The sequence below is a fragment of the Lissotriton vulgaris genome, chromosome 4_1, assembly GCF_964263255.1.
Source record: "Lissotriton vulgaris chromosome 4_1, aLisVul1.2, whole genome shotgun sequence".
Classification (NCBI taxonomy): Eukaryota; Metazoa; Chordata; class Amphibia; order Caudata; family Salamandridae; genus Lissotriton; species Lissotriton vulgaris.
The window spans coordinates 2082017131-2082039718 of record NC_141691.1 but is presented as its reverse complement, the minus strand read 5'-3'; positions in this window follow the sequence as shown (position 1 = coordinate 2082039718).

The window sequence follows — 22588 nt, the reverse complement described above, 5'->3', positions numbered from 1 at the left end:
CTGGTCACGATGCACTGTAGCAAAAGGCCCACATTTTGCACATACAACTGAGGGATGGGACCTAGAGAAACTAACATAAATGCATAACCTGGCCCATATTATGGACCTCATAGAGTTAGGCGAAAATGGAGACCTCAACCCGACATTTATAGGCAGAGGCTGTCAGTCGTATATTGACTTTATTTTAGCCTCACCCCTCATAAAGAGAAGTATTAGCAATATGGCCATAGACATGAGCATCTTTAGTGACCATAACCCTTTGACACTGGTATTAAAAGGTTTTGATTTAAAAAAATCCACATGCAGAACAGATATTATAGAGAAGGCAGTGAACCAGGGAAGGAGGATTAAGTGGGCCAAGATTGACGGAGACAAATTCTATAGAAGACTAATAACAGAAGGATAAAACGCCATAAACACATGCCTCGATCCTTGCGTGGGAGGAGTAATAGTGGTTAGTGCATTTGAAGAAATCGCACGCCATATAGATGACTTATTAAAGATCTCTAAAGATAGTAAAGCACCCTCCACCCCGCGCTGGTTCGACTTTGTTTGTACCAAGGCGCATAAAAATCTTAAACTTAGTCTCCAGTCTAAACCGAGGGACAATCTTATAATAGCACAGTATAGAACTGAATATAAAAAAAGCACTGAAATCCCGCAAAAAGAGCTTACAAATCCAAGCTTGGGAGGATTTAAGGGAGGCGGCAGAAAGGCGAGATGTCTCGGGATTACCCCATGTTTCCAGGACCCAGGAGTACCCAAAATAATAAACACGATTTACCTCAACAATGGCAGACCCATTTCCAGAGCCTCTATAACCACACAAGACAATTAATCCAGGGTGATGGAGCAAGGCTAAGCTCAAACACACAATTGGACTTCCGCCTGGAAGAAGTGGAACTGGCAATAGTAGGACTCAGTAAGAACAAAGCACCTGGCCCTGATGGTATACCCCCGGACCTCTACCTGAGCTACATAGATCTTTGTGCCCCACTGCTCAAGAGGGTTCTGAACGAGACAGTGGTGGCAGGACTGCCTCGTTCTTGGTCTACGGCAACCATAGTCCCGATTTATAAAAAAGGGAATCGCGATGACCCCCAATGTTATCGCCCCATATCCCTTATAGATGTGACAGCTAAAGTATTGGGCCGTGTCATTTTACATCGCTTGCAGGAATGGGCGGAGGAGAACCAGGTTCTGACAGATATCCAATACGGGTTCAGGGAGGGTAGATCTACCACCGATCAATGTTTGAACCTGTACCTCCTGACAGCTAAATACACCATTGCTGGCAGGGGGGCCACATATATGGGGTTTATGGACCTCTCCGCAGCCTTTGACCGGGTAAATAGAGAAAAACTTTGGACCCTATTGTCAAACCTAGGAGTGGATCAATCTCTGGTAGACGTCCTAAAAACCCTACATCACAACACCTCTGCAACTGTGAGATACAATCAAGAGGGAAGTAGGACTGAGCCCTTTTTATGTACCAGTGGAGTGTGGCATGGTTGCATCTTAGCACCCTTCCTGTTTTCTATATATATTAACCTCCTGGACAAAGACCTACTCAAACTACATGTGGATTCACCCCAAATTGGTCATCGAGTGGTGCCGGTATTACTCTATGCCGATGACGCGGTATTGTTAGCCAGAACTCCACTGGGGCTACAGAAGTTGATTGACGGTTTTGTCGATTTTATGGCTAAACTTGACTTATCTGGAAAAATCTTACGTTATGTCAACAGGAGGTAAAGAAAAAGGAAAATTCATTTATAAAATTGGGTCACACAAGATTGGTCAGGTCAAGACCTTCTCATATCTTGGTGTATTGTTTGACGATCAATTGAATTTTAACCCCCTGGTGGATAAACAGGCAGCGAAATTGGCGGCGTCATCAGGGGCTATCATGGGGTATGGGAGAAGACTGGGTAGATGGTCCCCAGAGCAAATACTAAACCTGTATAGATCGATATGCTGTGCTAAGGTCACTTATGGAGCAGCAGTATGGGGCTTTTTAGACAAACAATTGCAGCAGATCCAGGTGGAAGAAAATAAATTCCTCAGAAGAATCTTGAAACTGCCGCAGAGCACCCCGGCCTTCATTATCCATGAGGAAGTTGGGGAGCCCTACATTGAAGACCGGATTAAAATTAAACCTATTCTTGCTTGGATCAAAATCTGGATTAATCCAGAAGCGGATCTTACAAGACAAATTTTAAAAGATTGTTTGAAACGTGATAGAGGGGGTCATATACCATGGCTAAAGTACGTAAAGGACTCTATGGAGGCGATTGGCTGCAAAAATTTGTTTACAGACCGAGAATCCTTAACCGGCCAGAACAAAATGATGGTTAAAAAACTTTTTTCAGAATGGTTATTCATGACTAGGGCTGAGGTGGAAAGATGTAAGCCTACTGTTTCATCTTACTGCTTACTAACCAAGAAACAAGGAATGGAACCATACCTTAGGGTTATGCATAATGCCCAGGACCGATTCTATATGATTCGATTCAGATTAAATATGCTCCATCATCTACTTGCGGTCCCCTCTTGGTTCACTCTTACATTGGAGGTGAAGGGTACCTGCGGCTGCGACGCTAGGTCTCCGCAGGATACCCTTCATTTTGTTTTGTTATGCCCCTTTTACTCCTGAAAGAAACAAAACTTAGACAAGCAAAAAGGGCCCTGAGGTTTCTTCAGGAAGCCGCAGATGCTTATACGTTTGTTTTGTATTGTGAGTTTTATCAGGGTTGCAATGCGGTTAAGGAATACCAGAGAAATAACTGACTTTAATGCTATTTAAATAGAGCCCCATGTAAGGAAACTTCCTCTTTCCCCTCTGCTCATGAATACGTTTTAACTTATTTTTTAAACTTGTATTTAAAATGTGTGTATATTGTGTATGTACTTTTATGGTGTCTTTTTAAGTGCCGAATAAAGATTTATAATTGAATTGAATTGAATCTCAATACACAGCTTACAGGGCCTGTCATACATGGTAAGGGGAAAGGCATTAGATTTGCTCTAGTTCACCCAGAGCCCAGCTACTTGGCCAAAAAAAGTCAATGCTGCGCAGGTCCCGTACACCTCACAGTGATCCTCATGCAATACAGTGACATGTCGTATTCATACAATGTGTTGTAGAGGATGAAACCCTCAAGTCAAGGCCCCACTAACTCTACCCCTCCCTAATAGTTAGTGGAAGGGATTCCACCGCAAAAAGCAGCGGAGGCAAAAGGCAACCTTGAAGTGTGTCCCTTTCAATAGTGCAATAGCGTGGGGATACTGACAACCATTTGGACCCTCTCAGTTGGGGTGCCTTAAAGCAACCAGGTCTAAGTCAGAAAGACCCACCCCATATTCATACTGGTAATTGTGGTACAACGGAAATCCCAAGCGGAAGGAATCAAAGGCCTTCTTAATATCAATAGGCAGTGCCATAGCCTTGGGGCACTCTTCCTGAGGGGAAGCCAGCATGTGCACTAACCAATGTGGACTATAATCCGCAATGCTATAAACTCTGATTGATCCGGTTGTATCCACTCAGGAATGTGTGGTAGTAAGCAGTGAGCCAATATTTTAATGAGGATCTTGTAATCTACATTTAAGATCAACAAGGGTCGATAAGGAAGTTTTAAAGAGTGGGGCAATCAAAATCTAACGCATGGTGGGAGGCAAGGTTCCCTGTACCCTTTAGGTATTGTGGACCTTGGTGAGAAGAAGGGCAAGGAGATCAACAAATGATGGGTTAACATATGGATTAACCCATTAGACCTGGTTACTTTACCCCTGGCCCGCTCCTTGTACTTCCTGCGCCTGGACAGGGCCACCCACTGTGGCAGCGTTACCCAATTCAACTGGCACATCATGGCGTCGATCACAAAGCTATATATTGTTTGAGTGCCAGAACCCTGGGTGCCATTGTGGAGGGAGGCATTATCATCTTTGAATGTGGCATTAATCTTGGTTTCTGTGTACATGACATGACCTGCGGGGATGAGTAATAGAAGGACCTGTGACTGGGACCTGGTGGGATTCACTAACAAGGTGTGAAGGCACCCAGCTTTGTCTTGCTCACTGTGAGTCTTAATGAGATATTGTCCATAGTCATAAGCTTTACGGTCCTTAATGAGCTACCAGAGCTTTTCCCTCTCAATGCAAGCCTGTTGCCAAGCAGTGTGGTGCGCGGGCCCAATTTATTGAAAGTATCCAACAATTTCTCTTGCTCCACTATCTCAGGTAGCAGTTGAGTTTGTACCCCTACATATGTGGATATACAATATCCCTCGCACCACCACACTTGTGTACTTTGCACTCTGCCAAAACCAAGGATTCAGTGTCATTGTTTTTAGTGATTTAGTTACGAGAACAGTGGACAAAGAATCTCAGAAGACCGGGTACAACAAAGCCGCCAGATTCAACTTCTCAGAGGGTATTGGTGGCTGTGGGGAGTCCCAACCAAGAGTCAACATTACAGGGTTATGGTCAGAGTTTGTCTTGGCCAAGTCCACTGGATGGAGTTTCCTATCCTGCAAGAATCAGTTACACATTAATTTATTGAGGCAGATTTATGAGTTACGTATACCAGAGTAGTAGGAGTATTACCTGTGTGTCAAATTATGGTCACACCACACTTTTCAAAGCCCATCATACATCCACTGGCAGAAAAAGTTAAATGCAGAATGTTAGGAGGAGGACAGCAGAGGGGGTGGAATCTATCTGGATCCATGTCCGTAATGCAGTTGAAGTCACTCTCAAGGGCCAGGGGTATATGGGAGATCTTGGCAATGTATGTGGCAAGGGAGGAAATAAATATTCTGGTCAAGGTGGGGGTCATATAAATTGAGGACTGCAAGGTCCCTACACCCTAGTTCGCCCTCACAACAATAAATCTACCCTCTGAGTTAATATCCTCGAATTGTGGTAGAAAAGGGGCCACTACTAAATCCTAAGAAGTACTTTGCTAAAGAAGGAAGAGAATGAGGTGTAGGACACCTGTCCCCTCCAGCGTTTCTGGAGCGCCGTTGGTTGCCCTAGTGAAATGTGTCTCCTGAAGAAAGGCAATGTACCTTTCAGTACCTTTTTCCGCTTGATATATGCCTGGAGTTGGTAACTCTTGCTCAGAGAGTTAAGCCCCCTGACATTCCATTTAAGAGTTTTCACAATGGAGGGGGGACTGACTACACATAGTGTAGTATCAGGGTCCATGGCATCGGGCTCACACCCACAGCCACCCAGGGGAACAAAGAAGACCAGGTGGGTCCACAAAAAGTCCCAGCATGCAACTGCAAGTGAGAAAATGAACAACCCCCAACTATTGGCATCAAGAACTGTCATACTGGGTGTGGTGTCTAAACCATTAAAGAGTGGAATCAACCAGGAGCCGCTAGGTACTGAAGGACATGACTGCGGGTCCATGGTCGCATGGAGGGTAGATTGCAGAATATAGGATCAGGGCCCTTAGACAGGCCACCAGGAAAGGCAGCTTTCAAACAGAAGTAGCGGTTGAGAGGGATCAATACCAAAGATCCTCTACAAATCAAGGAATATTAATTTCCTGATTGGGGGAACCCAATTCACAATTTTAATTTTTAGAATATTTTATATACAGAGGAACACATGCATGATCATTGTCATGATTACTAATTTTATTTGTAGTAATCTGTGTTTAGTAAACAGTTTTTTTTCTTTTATTTACATTATATCATGTCAAATGCACATATATTCATACATCTCAAAAGAAATGATCTATATACACATTCTCAAGTACAAAAAAACACAGGAAAAAACACACTCTATTATATAGAGGCAATTCTTTTTTTCTTTCTCTTTCTTTTTACACCCAACAAAGAACTTATTAATTCAAATCAAGTGTCCCCCTATTTATTCAGGGGGTCCACTAAGAGGAAGTAGTGTACCAACACAATTTATTCTACAGTTTTGTGAATACAAATTTTAGATTGTGGTCAACAAAACATGTTCACATAAGTACAACATATCAAACTGACTTCTCTTGTCGAAAAATGGCGTGTCAACGTGGGCGCGTTTCGGCCTCCAGGAATCTTGGCCTCCTCAGGACAAGGGTGATTAGAGATCTAATATTCCCATAAGTGCGTGGTCACCAAGAAGAATCAAGGGGACTGTAAAACCTCCTTTTAAAAGCGGGAGTATATCATAATTATTAATCGCTGCAGGTCCCTTCACGGGATGCTCGCCGTCCTCTTCAAGTAAAAATACGGTATCTGCCAACTCTGTTATTTTCACATTCAGCACGTCGGGTCTCTAAGTTCTCTTAAGGAAAAAAAAACAGAACAGCAGAGATGAACAAAGATTCCTAACACCCTAAATCTATTGCTGGGTAGAACGACCACCACACTGGGTTCCTGCCCACTGTCACTTGAAGATGTTGGGGCCCTGAGGGTGAGAAGAGGAAGGATCATGCAGTTTTGTAATAAGAGTGTATCCAGTGCCAAACCTCCTCTGTGGTGGTGGAAAAAAAAGATATACTATCCACCTGGATGCAGAGTTTCACATTGGACTACTAGACAAATGTATCACTTAGCTCCCACAGTCTCTATTTGGTGCATAGGAAGGAGGCTTGTTGGCATTGCAACACTGGTGTCAAGTTCGGGAAGGACTAGATGTGTGCACCTGCTTCAAAATGTAGTCTCGATAGTGCAACAGTCATGGCACCACTGGGAGGGGGGCAGCCTCCAGATAAAAAGTATATACCAGAACTCAGTGTACCTGCTCAAAGGCATGATGTTTGGAAAGCCTCTCCGGAGTGACCACCTACTGCAGCCAGTCCTCAAGTGAGGAGATCCTCGACAAGCATGCATTCCACTCCAGCAGTCTCACTACTCTGGTATTGTTTCTTCAGACTCTACCCACAGCCAGGTCTCCCAACACCACGGAGTGTTCTTTAACACTGTGGACCAGGTTCACCAAACCAGACTCCACTGTTTGAATGTGTCTGCCATTTTTCAGTGATCATCCGCAGAAGCTCGCGGTCCACCACAGGCGTATCAATCTTGGCCTCGAGCAAGTCTTTGGTAAACCCTATGGTGGCAAAAATGGCATCTAGTTTGGCTTCCAAGGGTAAGTCCATGGTAGGGGAATCTGGGGGTATTAGACCATTCAAGGACAGCACACGCCTGAGTTTATAGTGCGAATAGTCCTCCTCATAGTCAGGGTCCCCTAGGAGGGGGATTGGGTGGCAGGAGGCAGAGTAGTGTCGCTCAGGGAAGTGCACAGGAGTCCCCAGAGGTAGTGCTGTGGCATAGGAGGGCGGGGTGAGTTTCAGAGGTAGTCCAAGAGCATTCGCGTCTCACCATAGCAGTATATGGGTGATCCCCTGGCTGAAAACAGTGCTGTTTTCAGTGGCCAACTCAGGGTCCCCACACCTCAGTGGGGAAATGAGCAATACAGTCTGCGGCCACCTGGAAGTGATCAGCAAAGATCCCCCACAGCTGTAGTGGCCAGTTGCTCCTGCTTCTTTTGACTGTCTCTGCTTGCGGCCACAGCCTTGGCCTTGTCCCACACTGGGGTCTTTCACATAATTTAGGGCAGAGCTCCTTTCACTGTGTGTCTTTGCTTGGGGAGTCAAAGGTCAAATCCTTTGTCCTTCTGTACCTTGGGCCCTGTTGGACCATTTGGCTATCTTGGATTCACTGCGGTCCTGGTGGTAAGCCTGCTGGCCCATAAGGTGGCAAACGTTGCAGAGAGCTGGTTCCACTGGCTCTCTGCACCAGACTTTCCCCATCTTTCTCTTCTTGTGCTTCTTTCCTCCTTGGTACCAAGGAGAAGGAGTCCAGTTCTTCCCCCTCTATTCTTAAAGGGTGTAAAGGGACCAGCCTCCCTGGTCCTTGGGAAAGACCTGCTGGTCCTGAGGTCAACTGTATTCAGAGTTCTTAGTCCCTGTGCGCATCAGTTGGTTTGTCCTTCCAGTTGCCTATGGCTGCTGCATCCAGTCCCAGTGTCCAGGTCCAATAAAAAGCACAATAAGAGAGCTCCCCCCCTTGTGCAAATGTTTAAAGTGTGTGTAGGATGCCGGATTAGTATATGGTGCACACATATTTAAGTGCAGCATCTTGCACCAATCGCGGCAACCCCTATGGTGATTTTAGTAGTCTTAGACAAACATAGAATGCTGTCTAAGTGGTAGCTGTGGAGAGGAGCCTTCAGCATTAGTCCAGAAGGAGTGTTAAGCAGCTTGTTTTACCAGAACTAATCATATAGTTTATGTTAAACTAAAAAGAACCACACAGCATAATTATAAAAATAGTCATATTTATTTGTAAACACTCACTAACACCTTGGTATATCTCCTACCCGGAGATATAAACACAATACACACAATACTTCAAAAGTAAAACAGGTAAGTAAGCACAATACATAGTTGTCTCCAGGGGAAACCAAATGATATGCTAAAGAAGAGGAATGCGAACTGTGACCAAAGTTGAGACTTGGACCAGGACTAGAATAGCTGGGAACACAAGGAACCATCCGATGTAAGTAACAAGGAACCCCACGGAGGCTGTGTGCAGAGTGGAAGCACAGCCGCTTACGCAATGGGGGAAGATGGGAAAGTCGTGGTTGCAGTTTTCAAGAAGGACCCTTCCCAGAGGACCCTGAAGAAACAGCATGGAAGATGGACCGAACCGGGGATACCCCAGGATCCAGGATACCGACACAAGGGAAGATAAGTGCATAGGTGCAAAGTGACATCAGACACTGCTGTAGACTACAGTGGAGGACTTCAGTGAAGATACCACTGGTAAAGTAGGTGAAAAAGTCCGGTGGAATCTAAAGATACATTTTTGAGGACGAGTACCTACAAGCAGACTGGACAGAGTCTATGCCACTGCAGAGTGACCAGGAGGCACAGAAGACCAATGACCACCGATGATGGAAGATGCAGAAGAGTTAACGGTTACCTTGGTGTTGCAGCTGTGAGGACCAGATGATGCTGTGGAAGATCAGGAGCTATTCCAATTTGGAAGTCAAGAAGCAGGGAGTCTGTGTACCAACAAGTCTTAGCAGCAGCAACAGACGGGCCAGGCAAAAAAGGTGCAGCGTTTGTGTTATGAGACCCAATGTACCCCAAAATAGGCCTAGGTAGTTGTACAATCTTTTACCAATATTTGTCCTACCTTGCTCTGCATGACGGCTATGGTGCTGACCTTTACCCAGCCCCATTTATTATGCATGAAGATTCTAAGTATCACAGCAGAATTACCATCGGCTGCATATTAACTGTACAAAAGTCACCACTGCCATCATCCTTAGCAGACAAGCCCACAGTACCATGATACATCTAGGTAGAACAGCTAAGGGTACCTTTTGGGTACATATGTCCCACATTTTCGCTGGGGAAACCAGAGGAGGATAATCTTCCATGCTGACACGCTGACGTGAGACGCTGAAGTCCCTGCTCACAGATACTCCAGCATGCAGTTGTCTGACATCCCTTGGGGAGTGTCCATTTTGAGACCAAGACGGAGACCTTTATTCTCTCCCATTAGCTAATGGAATTGGCTCTACACCTGCATACATGCTTTACTTTACTTCTGGTGTCTTTGATGCCCACAGGCCTGGAGAAGCACCTGGATGAAGCACAGCCACACAAGATGCCCTTAAGCGAGGGCAGTACACAGCCTATACCAAGTATTTGCAATGCAATCGGTCTCGCCTTTAGGACCGTATATGTATTTAGCTATGCAGCACATTAGCCTGGGTGCTGTAACATCTACTGTTCTTTAATATGGAGGCATGTCTGATAAATTCAAAATACCAGTATTCATTCAATTATACAAAGCAATGGCCACTGATGAGAAGCCGGGGCCAATCAAAAGTCAGCTTTATTACAAAAAAAAAGAAAAAACTGCTTCCTGTCAATAAGGAGTGTTTCTCAACAGGCTTCTGCGTCTTTAATGGGCGCTGGTAGAGGCATGACTGTTTCCAACCAAGTAGGGTATTTTATAGGTTTGCAGCAATGCACACGCAAAGGGTACACCATAGGCTTCAGCAATGAATCTTCAGTTGCCAAAAAATGATGCATATTACACGCATGTACAAACACCGGTGCAAAAATATAAAGCTTCCTTCAAAACAAGCACTGGCGAAGAAGTTAAGTCTGGCTTTAATATGCTAATGGACGTGAAGACAGGCATTCACAAATGCAATTTACATACATTAGCATGCACAGATGCTCTTAATCACGCTAATTCCTGTGTTGTTGGCTTTGTCACAAGCAAAAATACAGAATTGAATATGACAAACAGCGGGAGGGCTCATTTCAGACAGACCAAGTAGTCCCTCATGCATTCCAGTGGAAGTACTTGCCAACAACCAACACCACAAGGTTAGAGACAGACTCCTCTGGGTGGAGCCACAGCCCAATTTAAGGTCTGCATTAATAATTTGTAACCATAGCTCTGCAGACAGCTGCACTGTCAATCTACACTTAAAGAGGGATTTCTGCAGAGCAAACAACTTCCTGCACATATAAAAACATGAGTATAAGACACAAAAAATACACATTGGTGACTAAAACTTAGGACACAAACTTATTATTTTAATCACTTAAATGACAGGATAAAGTGCCACAAAGGTAATTTTCTTGTACATACTCTCTCACTGAAGCACGCACCAAGACCCACTAACGACACGCTGTATTAACGCTGGAAGGTACCAAGTTCATAGCCAGGGGGTACCTAGACGATGAGAGTTAACCCAGTGACCTGCTAGTGAAAGGCATTTCAGAGCCCGTGCCAGAGCACTCAGCTGTGCGGTGCCCACAGACCCTAGGTTGCCCGTCTCCGTGTCTGAACCTGCAGCTCCCTTGTGCAGGAGCCGTCACTAGGGCACCTGCCACACAAGCTAAAATTAACTTGGAAAAAATTCTTTAAACAGAGGACAGGAGGGGAGGAGGAAACAACGGTGCAAGGTGTATCTGGGGAATTAACAGCCTCGCTGGTGGTTGCCATGGCTGCCAGGATGCGCAGTTCCTCCTAGGCTAACTGATATAATGTGAAAACCCTCAGACATAACCGACATATGTTTGACACTGGGGGTGTGCTAATCCCTCATTTATATCACCCGCCAATCAGTTCCCGGCTTTGTCAGCTTCAAGGGAGAGCCAAGATCTCCACAAAGCTGATGAAATCTGCTCAAGTGCTAAACTCTCCGAGGCAGGGCATACTACTGAGCCCGGCAGTGCAGGGGTCAGGCTTCATTAGGAGGATGAGGGCATGCCCAGGTTCCATAAGTCATGCCTGGGGGCAAGTGCATTCAGGGCAAACTGAGGTAATGCCTGCCCTGAGAAGACCTTGTGGGGTCATTTATATTTCTACTCCAGGATCCACTCTTGTGAAGATACACTGGCAAAAAAAAGAGTTGAGTTCCAAGTGGCGAGTCAAAGGTGAAATAGGGGTCTACACGTCCACTTGCAGGATTGAAAACATTGGTAGGAATAACAAGTGCGAGCCAGGTGGCCCGTGTTCACAATGCGCAATGTTTATAACAGCTTCATCGATGTGCACGCGGGTACTGGATGCTTTACTGGCGGCAAAGAAAAGAAGTCCCCAGGCTATGACGCCACCAGTAAAGTATGCAGTCCCCTCGTGCACATCTTCGGTCCCCCCGCGTGCACGCCTGGAATCCGTATCGATTCCAAAAGGCACTCGCCATTGCGAGAGGAGCGCAGGTGAGAGCAGCGCATGCGCTGCTCTTGCCTGGCTAAGTCCTAAACATGTAAGTGCTCCCCACCTCTCACTCTCCCAGACCAGGAAGGACCTTCAATATGCAGATGCACTCACCCCCTCCTGTGTGATGACTGTCTGGAAAGTATGCACCAAGTGTAACTGTCACTGTACCATAGACATGAATTGAAGTCAGGCTGCAAAGCACATAGAGTTATATGCACAGATAAATGTTCACTTTCTAAAAGTGGCATTTTTGAAATCCACCTACACCAATAATCATGTTTTCACTACCATTCTAAACATATCAAACATGGCAGCGCTACTCCCATCAGATAAGGAATTACCACTTAAACGCATGTGAGGGGATTCCCAATATTAGCCTATTGACGGAGCAGGCCTCACAAATGTGAAAAATGAAATAGGGTGTTTGTCACTGCTAGGACAAAACAGGTTTGAAAGGCTACTTCTGTGGGTGGCGCAATCTGCTCTGCAGGCCCAATAATAGCATTTTATTTACAGGCCTTCGGTATATAGTATACCACTTTTGAAGGGAATTACAAGCAAATTAAATATGTCAAACAGGTGTAAACCAATCATACCATGTTTTAGGGGTGAGAACACATGCACTTTAGCACTTATTAGCAGTGGAAAAGTGCCCAGAGTCTTAATGGCAACAAAAAGAGGATCAAAAAAATAGGAGCAAGATGGTAAAAAAGTTTGGGGATAACTGTGTAAAAGTGGCCGGGTCCAACAAAGGTGTCTACACCTCATTGAACAGGGTGGCTAGTGAATTATCATGCCAAGGCCAGAGGCTTCAAAGTAGGCCTGGGTGGTAAATTCTGTTCTGCTCGTGGAATTTGTAGAAATTGGGTAATTTTGTGCTCCACGGAGAACGCAGAATTGCAAAAAATTCTGCGATCCATGGCTTTGTGGAATTTCTTTCTTGTTCACGCTTTCAAAATGCATGTTCACAAGATATTTCCCACTGAGCATACAAACAGCGTTCACAAACAGGAAAAAAAGCATTGCTTACTGGAGGAACAAACAATTCCGGGGGTTCGTGGAACACTGGGTGCTGGCAGAGATTTTTTACCGTTTCCTGTAGCTTTTATTTATTTTATTTTATTTTAGGTTTTTCTAAAGCGCGTAGTCACCCAGAAGGTATCCCAGCGCTGAACCTCTTACTCACACGGGGGGAGAGTCGGGAGAGAAAATGGCTCAGGGAAAGAGTAGGGTTTTGAGAGATTTCCTGAATCTCAGGAGATTTGGTTCTGCTCTGAGGCTCAGGGGGAGTGCGTTCCATTTTTTTCCCGTGTTGACCGAGAAACGGCGGCCACCTACACGGGCTTTCTTCACCTTGGGGATCGTGATGAAGTTTCCATGTTCGGAACGAAGAGCTCTCGTGGGTCTGTAGGGTTTGATCCAGTTATTTAGGATTGGGGGGCCCGAGTTGTGAAGTACCTTGTGGGCCACACAAAGGGCCTTGAAAGTTACCCTTTCCCTGATGGGGAGCCAATGCAGCGTCCTCAGTGCGGGCTTGGCAGATGTTCTGGCCGGGGTGTTCGTTAGAATTCGGTTTGAACACGCTTTGCATGGCATGGCGTGACTACGCAAATTCCGGCCACCCCTACTTCAAAGCTTCTGCTGCCTGTGATATGTGACCCTGGCTTCACAGTCCTGGGGAACAGCCAACGTGTTTGTTCCTGATTATTTTCCAGTGGGAACTTCGTCAGGGCTCCTATCCGTTTTATTTAGTCAGATACCAATGCAGGTGTGTGTGTTAGAACAATCCAATCAAGAAAGGGCACAAGGTAAGCCTCAATTATAATGCTAATGATGAAGCATCTCACAATATGACATGTTATTCATATGCACTATAGAGCAACTGATTGGCTCAATTCTGGTATGATGCACAGGTTTTTTCACAATTCCAAATAATGGGCGTGAGAAAATCCTATATTTTCGGTTGGCATCCAAACAAGCCTTTATTTATCAGTCAGCTAAAGAGTGAAGGCGGATCAATGTATAAACTGATGAGAGCAAGGCTCTGCGTAGCTTGGCGTGATAACTGGTGGTGGATATAAAAAATATCTATTGAATAAAAGGAAACAACCTTGAAATAATACTTCACGTTGTCTGTACTGACTCCACTACGAGTGCACCTTCGATTATTCTTGTTGAACTTGGTTATCATTTGACACCCATGGATGGCTGGTGTGGGAAGAGATTGCAACACCCTTTTAATTTGTAGTACATATGGACTGGATGTGCTTGACCTTGGTCTGCTGTTTGTTCTTTCCTTGATATACAGTCCTGGCGAAAGTGACACCCTGCCCTCAGGCCCATTTGGCACTAGAGCAGGTGGGAAAGTTAGCTAAACAGAATTCAAGTCACACTTAATGGCTGGGCACACCCTTAAGGTGGGCAAACGTAAGTGGACAGTCAAGGATGGGTTTCATCATCTTGTTTTTGGTGAATCTAGGAACTTTGGGTCAGGATTATGCCCACTATCTACAGGAAGTGGTCTTATATGGGGTACAGTCAACCCAAAGGTAAGTAGCCCATTGGCTACTACACTACACTCCTAAACACCCCTAAATGCAATACATAGTGCTCCGCTGATACCAGGAACTTAGATTCATCTACCTGGGAACCAAAGAAGGACAGAAGAGAGTGGGCACCTCAAGAACTGAGGACTTATCTTGAACTTGTCACCAAATCCTGCCCTGTGGCTGTTACCTCAACCATTCCACCGATCAAGCTTGTCCAAAAACTTTGCATCCTCCTAAGCCTGTGGAAGACTATCCAGCACTTCAACAACCAAGTAGCATCTCACTTGGGGTAAAGGAGCTAACCCCTGCAGATGCAGGCACTATCCACACTTGCCCTACACATGGACTTGCTGGCCATCAGGTCCACTGAGGGAGCATCTCACCAGCAAGAAGTCTTTGCTGTTCCAGGAGGTTAGATGTGTCTCCTTGCTTCGTTTGAAGATGCCAGGCCTTTCAGGAGTTGCCCAGTACCACTACTCTGGGTACCGGCGCATTATCCACAGCCAAGGTTTGTTGTGTGTCCAGTCTGGGCACAACTGATGCTAACATCGACCTGCTGAGGAGGAACTTCAGGATCACTGAAACCAACACAGAGTGTCTCCACTGTGCTGTTTTCTCTCCCTCTCCAGGTCACAAATAGCCAAGCGAGAGCCTCTTACTACAGCAAACGTCTGGCTAAAATACCTCTGCACCCGAGCCACCCATCCTAGGCTCAAAGAAACCAACTGTGTCCCCGTGCTCCAGAGACCTGCAAGAGCCGAACCTCTCTTTGGGTACTGCTGGACTTGTCTCCAAGTTCCCACTTGCAGCCTTTCTTTTGCAGGTACCTTTGCCATTGACTCTACAGCATAGTGCTCAAGGCTACCAACACAACCAGCACTCTGCTCCCAGACTCAATAGGGCGGGTATAACTGAATTGCTGATGGTGTCTTGAACCTAGGTTCCTAAGCACCTTAAGTCCCTAAATGTATCCATCAAAACTTATGATTAATGCATATATGCAGTGTATGTTTCTCCCATAACATAACATTATCGTGTTCAAGGCTCAGACCTCAGAACCATTATTTGAATATTTTTGCGAATTGTAAAAATTCATATCTCCGAAAGTACTTACCTGATATTGATGTTCTTGGTGTCTATATGTATATACAAATCTGTGTCATTTTTTACATTGGTCTCTAATTTTCTTCTTGAGTATGTTTATCATTTATTGATCTTGGGGTTATTACCTTAAGCCCTGTAAACCAATAAGGGTCCTCGTGACTCTTTCAATTGGGAGTCCTTACATTGGCACTACCACATAAAAAAATGGCTTCCTACTCCCACTGTGTCGCAAAGTGCTGTGGAAAGGATCCTACATGTTCAAAGAGGTATCCCCTGCCTGTCTAGGTTCAGAAGCTCTGTCAAACCTTGAGTCAGAGCTCCCGCTGGCTAAAGGGTGTACCCATCCAGACCTGAGCTCCATTCTTTAGCCCACCATGTCCTAAAGTCCCCAGGATGAGATTTTGCAAGTCCTAGGATGTCTCCCCTGCTTGTCCAGGTTCAGAAGCTCTGAAGGGGCCCTGGTTTGAGCTCCTGCTGGCCCAGGAGAGGAAGCCACTGACCATGGGCTCCATATCCCGGCCCTCTGTGACACTTAGTGCCTAAACAGGGTCACATTGCCCCAGGCAATCTTCCTCGCTTGGCTGGGAGAAAAAGATATGACCAGGCCTGAGTCAGAGCTCTGTGAGGCTTCCCCAGATACATATGCCTTAGACCAAGACTGGGCCCAGGGAAATCGGCACAGGGAATCCCTGGCACCCAAGGGCAAGTGGAAACTGATCCTTAAGATATGGTGCGACCAGATGGCCCTCCTCTAAACCGTGTAATTTGATGAATCTTAGCTCGGCCGTCTGGTCACGCATGCCATAGGAATGAATAGGTGTCCCAATGGCAAGGCTGTCTTGAAAGTCCAGATGCGGGATAATTGGACTCTTTGAGCCTAACCATAGCTCGAGCAGATTGGATACATTTTTCGAATGTCCTTCTCTTGTTACTCAGTATACAAGGATTACAATTTAGTCCGGTAACCTTCCTCAGGATTAGTATGGACAATGTAGTAGGGACCACCTTGTCATCCATTTGTTTGCCCTAGGTTCCGCAAGTGCCCAGAACAGCCTGCCCTAGTCCCTTTGGGGCCCAGGTCTGTTGCTGCTTTCTAGCCCTGTCCAATGGGCCTTTCCTTAGAGCCTGCGTTCACAGAGAACTGGGAGGAATGTGAAGCTGACATCCGTGTGGAGGACGGAGTGGTCATAGTTGGTTTAGCATCACTGTACTCTGATCGAAATGAGCACACTTGGTGGATTTAAGGATGGACTGTTTGCCCTGACTCTGCGGTTGTTTCAAGCACAGAACTTCCACTCTGCAAGGACTGTCAGACACAAGAGTCTGTCTTTTGTGGAGCCTATCCAAAAGAGCGAAGGCCAAGCACCAAGGCAGCTTGTGCACCCCTATTTGTGGCTGAACAGAGTGGATGGGATTTAATTGGCACTAGTCCCGGATCCTACCTGGCAGTCCAGACTCCGTAATCCTGCCTCTTACTCGTCTCCACTCAGCAAATTTCCACAGCAGTTCAGAACAACAGTTCCATGGGGTGTCTATGCCGCCTGGGTCAGCACCTCTGTGTCCCCTCAGGATCAGCCTCAGCCTGTGTCCCCTTTCTGTTGTCAAAGAGCAGGCTGGGCCAGTGCCTTGTCTCCCCAGACCATGCAGGTATGCAAACACTCCCACAGCAGGCTCCCGGAGGGTGTGAAGGTTGGTCTGGGATGGTCACAAGGCTCCTCATCTTATCCAGCAGGTGCCTCTACCTGGTTCTTCCTGCACGTAGCATGCCACATATTTAAAATTATAAATTGTATTTCCATGGAGAATGCAGAGGAAGGTTGGGTGCCTATCTTGATAATCAGGTATTACTTAAGCGGTGAGTCAATAATTGCAGAGCAGGGTATTCTAGGGTGGACTTCTTATATAGCTGACACTGATTACCCAAAACAATACTCTACAGCAGTGCAAGTGAGACAATATGTAAAATATACCTGAAATCCTAATCGAAGCCATTTCGCGAGTTAAGGGCCCGTACTTGCAGAACCAGATGAAGATGAACACTAAAAGAGAATAAGAAAGGCAGAGAGTATTTAAGTTTTTACTTCACATCCGGAGTCTCCATCACATCTGGAATTTTCATTCATTAAGAACATCCCACTCACCCCGGGCACCCCTGCTAACTACCAACAGATCACATTATGCACTTCCATCACACCACACACCTCCCACATTGTGACTCAGCACACCCCTAACATCTGACATTCCTCTCAATACCAACCTTCACATCTGGAATGCAAACTAGTCTAAAGCTCATATTGCGCTCAGCAACAAAAGCACAGCTGGTTCCCTTGTAGACAACAGGCTCTCACACTCAGCATCAGATCACATCCAAGCCCCCTTCACAAAGGGCATAAGATGGTATCCAGACACTACTTCTCACTCAAGAGCTTCTCATCCGTCACACAGACATCCAACACCTTCTCAAGCCACTCCCTTCTTTCTATCTGGCAAATTGTCACCGTACAAAATGTTACAATCTCTCAAATCCACTACTTCCAAGATCATATAACTGACATCGCCGTATCTACATGCTGCATAATACACAAGGTTATCTATGCTACTTTAATCTCAGTCTGCACAGAACACATGGTTACTGCATTACCTAAACATCAGACTTCATAGTCTACAAGAGCATTCAGATTGCCATAACCTCATTCTGTACAGTATATGATTAACCATATAAGCAACACACCAGCCTGCATAGTATACATGGTTACTTATATTACCTTAACCAAAGGCTGCCTAATACACACAGTTACCTATATTACTTAATCTTGGTATATCCAGCCCACAAGGTTACCTATGTTACTTAACCCTGGTATACCCAGGACACATGGTTACCTAGGTTGTATTAACCCCTGCTTGTACAGTACACGATTACCTAAATTACCTTAAGACCAGTGTGCACACTATACATAGATACCCATGTTAGCTTCACCCAGTATGCACATTAGACAATCATTACCTTGACCACAGGCTGCCTAATAAACAAGGATAGAAAATGCGACCGTAATCCCAGTCCATGCAAGGTCAAGACCCAACTATGGTAACCCTTAGCCTCTTCCATGCTTGTGACGGAACCGCTCCGTCACAAGCCACGGGTGAGCTGTGCTTGTGACGGAACGGTAACGTCACGGCCCGCTCACCGTGCCTGCGCGGCGCTGATTACGCGCCTGTGCTGACGCTTTAATGGGCGGGAGGGTTCGTGACGGAACCATTCCGTCACAGGCACAGCTCACCCGCGAGCCGTGACGGAGCGGTTCCGTCACTAGTATGGAGCCGCCGCGCGGCCGCCCCACCCCCTTAGCGCTGCGGCGGAATAGCCGCCGCAGCGAAGGGGTTAAACAAGTAATTTATGATTCCAAATACAGAAACCTGTAGAGTAGTTCCATTATTTCCAATAGGCTCTGCGCATTGTAATAATATATCCTATAGATTAGATGTAGGACTGAGGTCGACTAGGTCTCCATCGAATATATTAAACTTAATAGTGAGTGCCAGCACAGAAGTCACTAGAAATGTTCTCGAATTCACAAGAAGTGATTAGTCAGTCAAAATACTTTATTGCGATAACTTAATATCATACAAAGACAATGGCAAATATATACATAAAGTCACAAACAACAAGTACAAGTACAATAAATAAAAACAGTTAAAAAACATTTTAGGGTTAACATGTTAAAAAACCATCATACACCATGTTACATTTCGTAATTAAAAAATTGATACAAAGTGCAAAGTGCTAAAGTGCAAGGTGCTAAAGTGCAGAAAAGGTTTAAAAAATTCCTAGGTGTGTCCCCATCTGAGTATTAGGAAAGGGTGACTACTAGCCCTGTTACAATGCATTCTAAGATTCTTGACCGATGGTCACCAGCAGCCAGACTAATTAGTGTGCAGGTCTGTACTACATAAGGAGGTAGACACATTTTTAAGTCTGATGTTCCTGCTTCTTATAGCTCTCACCAGGAAACTAGCCACATGAAACATAGTCCTGGGAGTTTGTAACATTTGCAAATAAATAAGAGCAGGTCTGACTAAAATAAATCCTGCTTCCTTGAGTATAGGTACAAGAAACAACTTCCGAGCTTCATTGTAATAACTACAGAACATTATAAAGTGCATAGTACTTTGCTCGGAGAAGTGATCGCAAGAACAGGGCGGTGCCTTTTCAGGGGTACTCCAAACGGGGTAAAAACCCAAGTTAAAATGTATCAAATTAAAACGAAAACGAGTTAAAATAAACCTGTGGTAGGGATGGGTCACCACGTTAAGGTAACTGTCAGGACCATTAGGTATAGCCAACAATAAGCTGGCCCTGACACAGGGTTTCTTCAGCTCAGTTTCTTCCCTCTCCAGGGATAGGAGCTCCTTCATAGCCACCTTGGTGTAAACAATGTCTTTGGATGTTATAGAATCGATGACAGAGTATAGTTCAGGCCTCCCCAACCTCGAAAAACTATCCTTGATATACATCAACCACCTAATCCTATGTACATTATCTAAGGTCAAACAGTCCCTCATTATGGTATGATTTAGAGGAATTTCTGTATTAAGCCACATCCTAAGCCAGGCGATTAAAGGTGCAATTCTAATCAGATCTGAGATGTAGCCTTCCCCTAGTTCCCTATGAACGGTATAGGATAGTTGACTGTGGGACGCCCAAAACAGATCTAAAAAATTTATTTTCCATTGTCTGTATGGGATCGACTCCCCTATGACCCCACAATGAGCCACCATATGATGCAACTGAAATGCATTTAGCTTTGTATATTTTACTGACAGCTGCAATTGGCCTACCCCCCAGATTTTTGGAGAACCCATGGAGGGCAGCGGATGTTCTGGCCAGCATGGCTGCTCTGCTTTTTACATGAGGACCCCAGCTACCTTTCTCGTCAAAGGTGATCCCCAAGTAGGGAAAAGAGGAGACGCGTACACGCTTTTCCTGCCCACAGAAAACGATTTTATGAAAAGATTTCCTTGAGGCCAGGCCCATGAGCGTAACCTGAGATTTTTTCGCATTTATTTTCAGGTCAAGGGAACCCATAAAGGATTCAAAGGCATCCAGGAGTCGTTGAAGCCCCACCCCAGTTGGAGCTAGAAGAACCGCATCGTCCGCGTAAAGGAGAACTGGTATACCCTGTTCCCCTGCACGTGGGATGTCGGTTGTAACGCCCCTGAGGGCAGGCTCCAGGGCGTTCACATATAATGTGAACAACAGTGGTGCCAGTATGCAACCCTGTCTGACTCCCCTTTCAGATGCAAAAACATCTGTACACCTTCCATTAGTAGATACTCTAATTTTGGCAGTAAGGCCAGAATGGAGGTCAGCCAATAAAATGACTATGGATCTATCCAGGCCCATGTCAAGTAATTTTCCCCAGAGCTTAGTTCTGTTGACCATATCAAACGCAGAGGAAAGGTCCATGAAGCCAAGGTACATGGACCCATCCTTAGCCCTGGTATATTTCTCGATCAGCAGGTGGAGATTGAGACACTGATCCAGGGTACTTCTCTTGGGTCTAAACCCATATTGCACATTACTCAAGATGTTGTTCTCTGTGGCCCATTCATTCAATTTCACTAATATGACTCTCCCTAGAATCTTAACTGAGGAGTCTATCAGTGAAATTGGCCTATAGCATGCAGGGTCCTACCTATTTCCTTTTTTAAAAACAGGAATAATTATTGATGTTTTCCATGACTTGGGGATATTGTCATGGTTTAAAGCATTGAAGACCCTGCAAAGCAGTCTTGACCAGAAGTTAGGGAAGCATTTAAAGGCATCAGCAGGAACACCATCTGGTCCCGGTGCCTTTTTAGTCAAGGTACAATCAATAGCAGCTAATACTTCCTCAACTTCAAAGTGCAAATAATTACCTAATGGAATAGTAGTCGCTTCCTGTGCCTTGTTCTCTGCATGATAATGATCTGAGTAGATGTCTCTGAAGTGTTTAATCCAACCCTCATCAGGGATATTAGTTTCTAGGGGGGAGTTATCCTCCCCTGTAAGAAGGGGTTGGTTGACAATCCTCCAGAAATCTCCACTATTTTTTATTATGGCTGGATCTGTGAGTTGTGCCCAGGCTTCATCTTTAAGCTGTTTTTTCCTTTCTGCAATGGCCTTTTTATATAAAGCTCTACTTGTACTGATGAGGTCACGTTTTTTTGGATCAGTTTTAAGAGCGTTGAGCAATGCAGAATGTGCTTTCGAGCATCTGTGATCAAACCATCTTTTAAAAGGTTTCAACTTGGGTTTACTGATCACAGAGAGCCTGCCGTTTATCTTGCTACATATGCTGCTAAATGCATGGATCACTTCCCCATCATTAGCTTCACTAGATAAACACACTCCGACCTCTTCCTCTGCCTCTAATAAAACTTCTTGAACAAAGGGTTCTGGGATTATACTATCCCATTTCAGTCTACGTCCCTGGTCCTTAGCTTTAAGTGATCTATCTTCATGGCAAGGACCGTGGTTTCGCCCTAAAAGTTCACTCGCTACTAGATCCATAGAAACTGGATTATGGTCACTAAAGGCGGATACCACAGTTCTATACGTTAAAACTTTGAATAAAAAACATGCAGAAATAAAAATATAATCAATAATAGAGCCATTGTCTGAGCCCTTAAAAGTATGGGCCCTGACCCCCCCCTCCCCACAACTGGATTCGTATAGGTTCCATCTTGCGAGGAAGTTTTCTAGACAACCCCCCTGTTTATTATGCTCAAGATGGACCATTGCACAATTAGGAGGGGATTCTGTGTCATCGCAAACACACAGAAGTGAGCAAGGGTGCATATTAAAATCCCCTAGGAAGATGATTTCAAATGCATTAACATCTTCGCTATAGACTGACAGAAAATCATCCAATCTACCTAGACTATATGACGTACAGTCAGCAGCGTTGGAATTATAAAAATTAATAAACAAAATATTGGGAGATTCCGCACGAGACAATTCAACAATAAGACAATGCTCAGATCCTGAGTCACATTTCTTAAGGCTACCTTTGATGTCAAGTTTAAAGAGGCTTAACAGGCCTCCCTTCGCTCTTCCTGCTGTGCTACCCACAGCAGGAATACAAAAGTAACTGTAGCCATCAAGAGAAAAACTATTGTTTGTTTCCCAGGTTTCCTGTAAAGCGATAATGTCATACTTAGATATAAAATTTAGCCATATTGCAT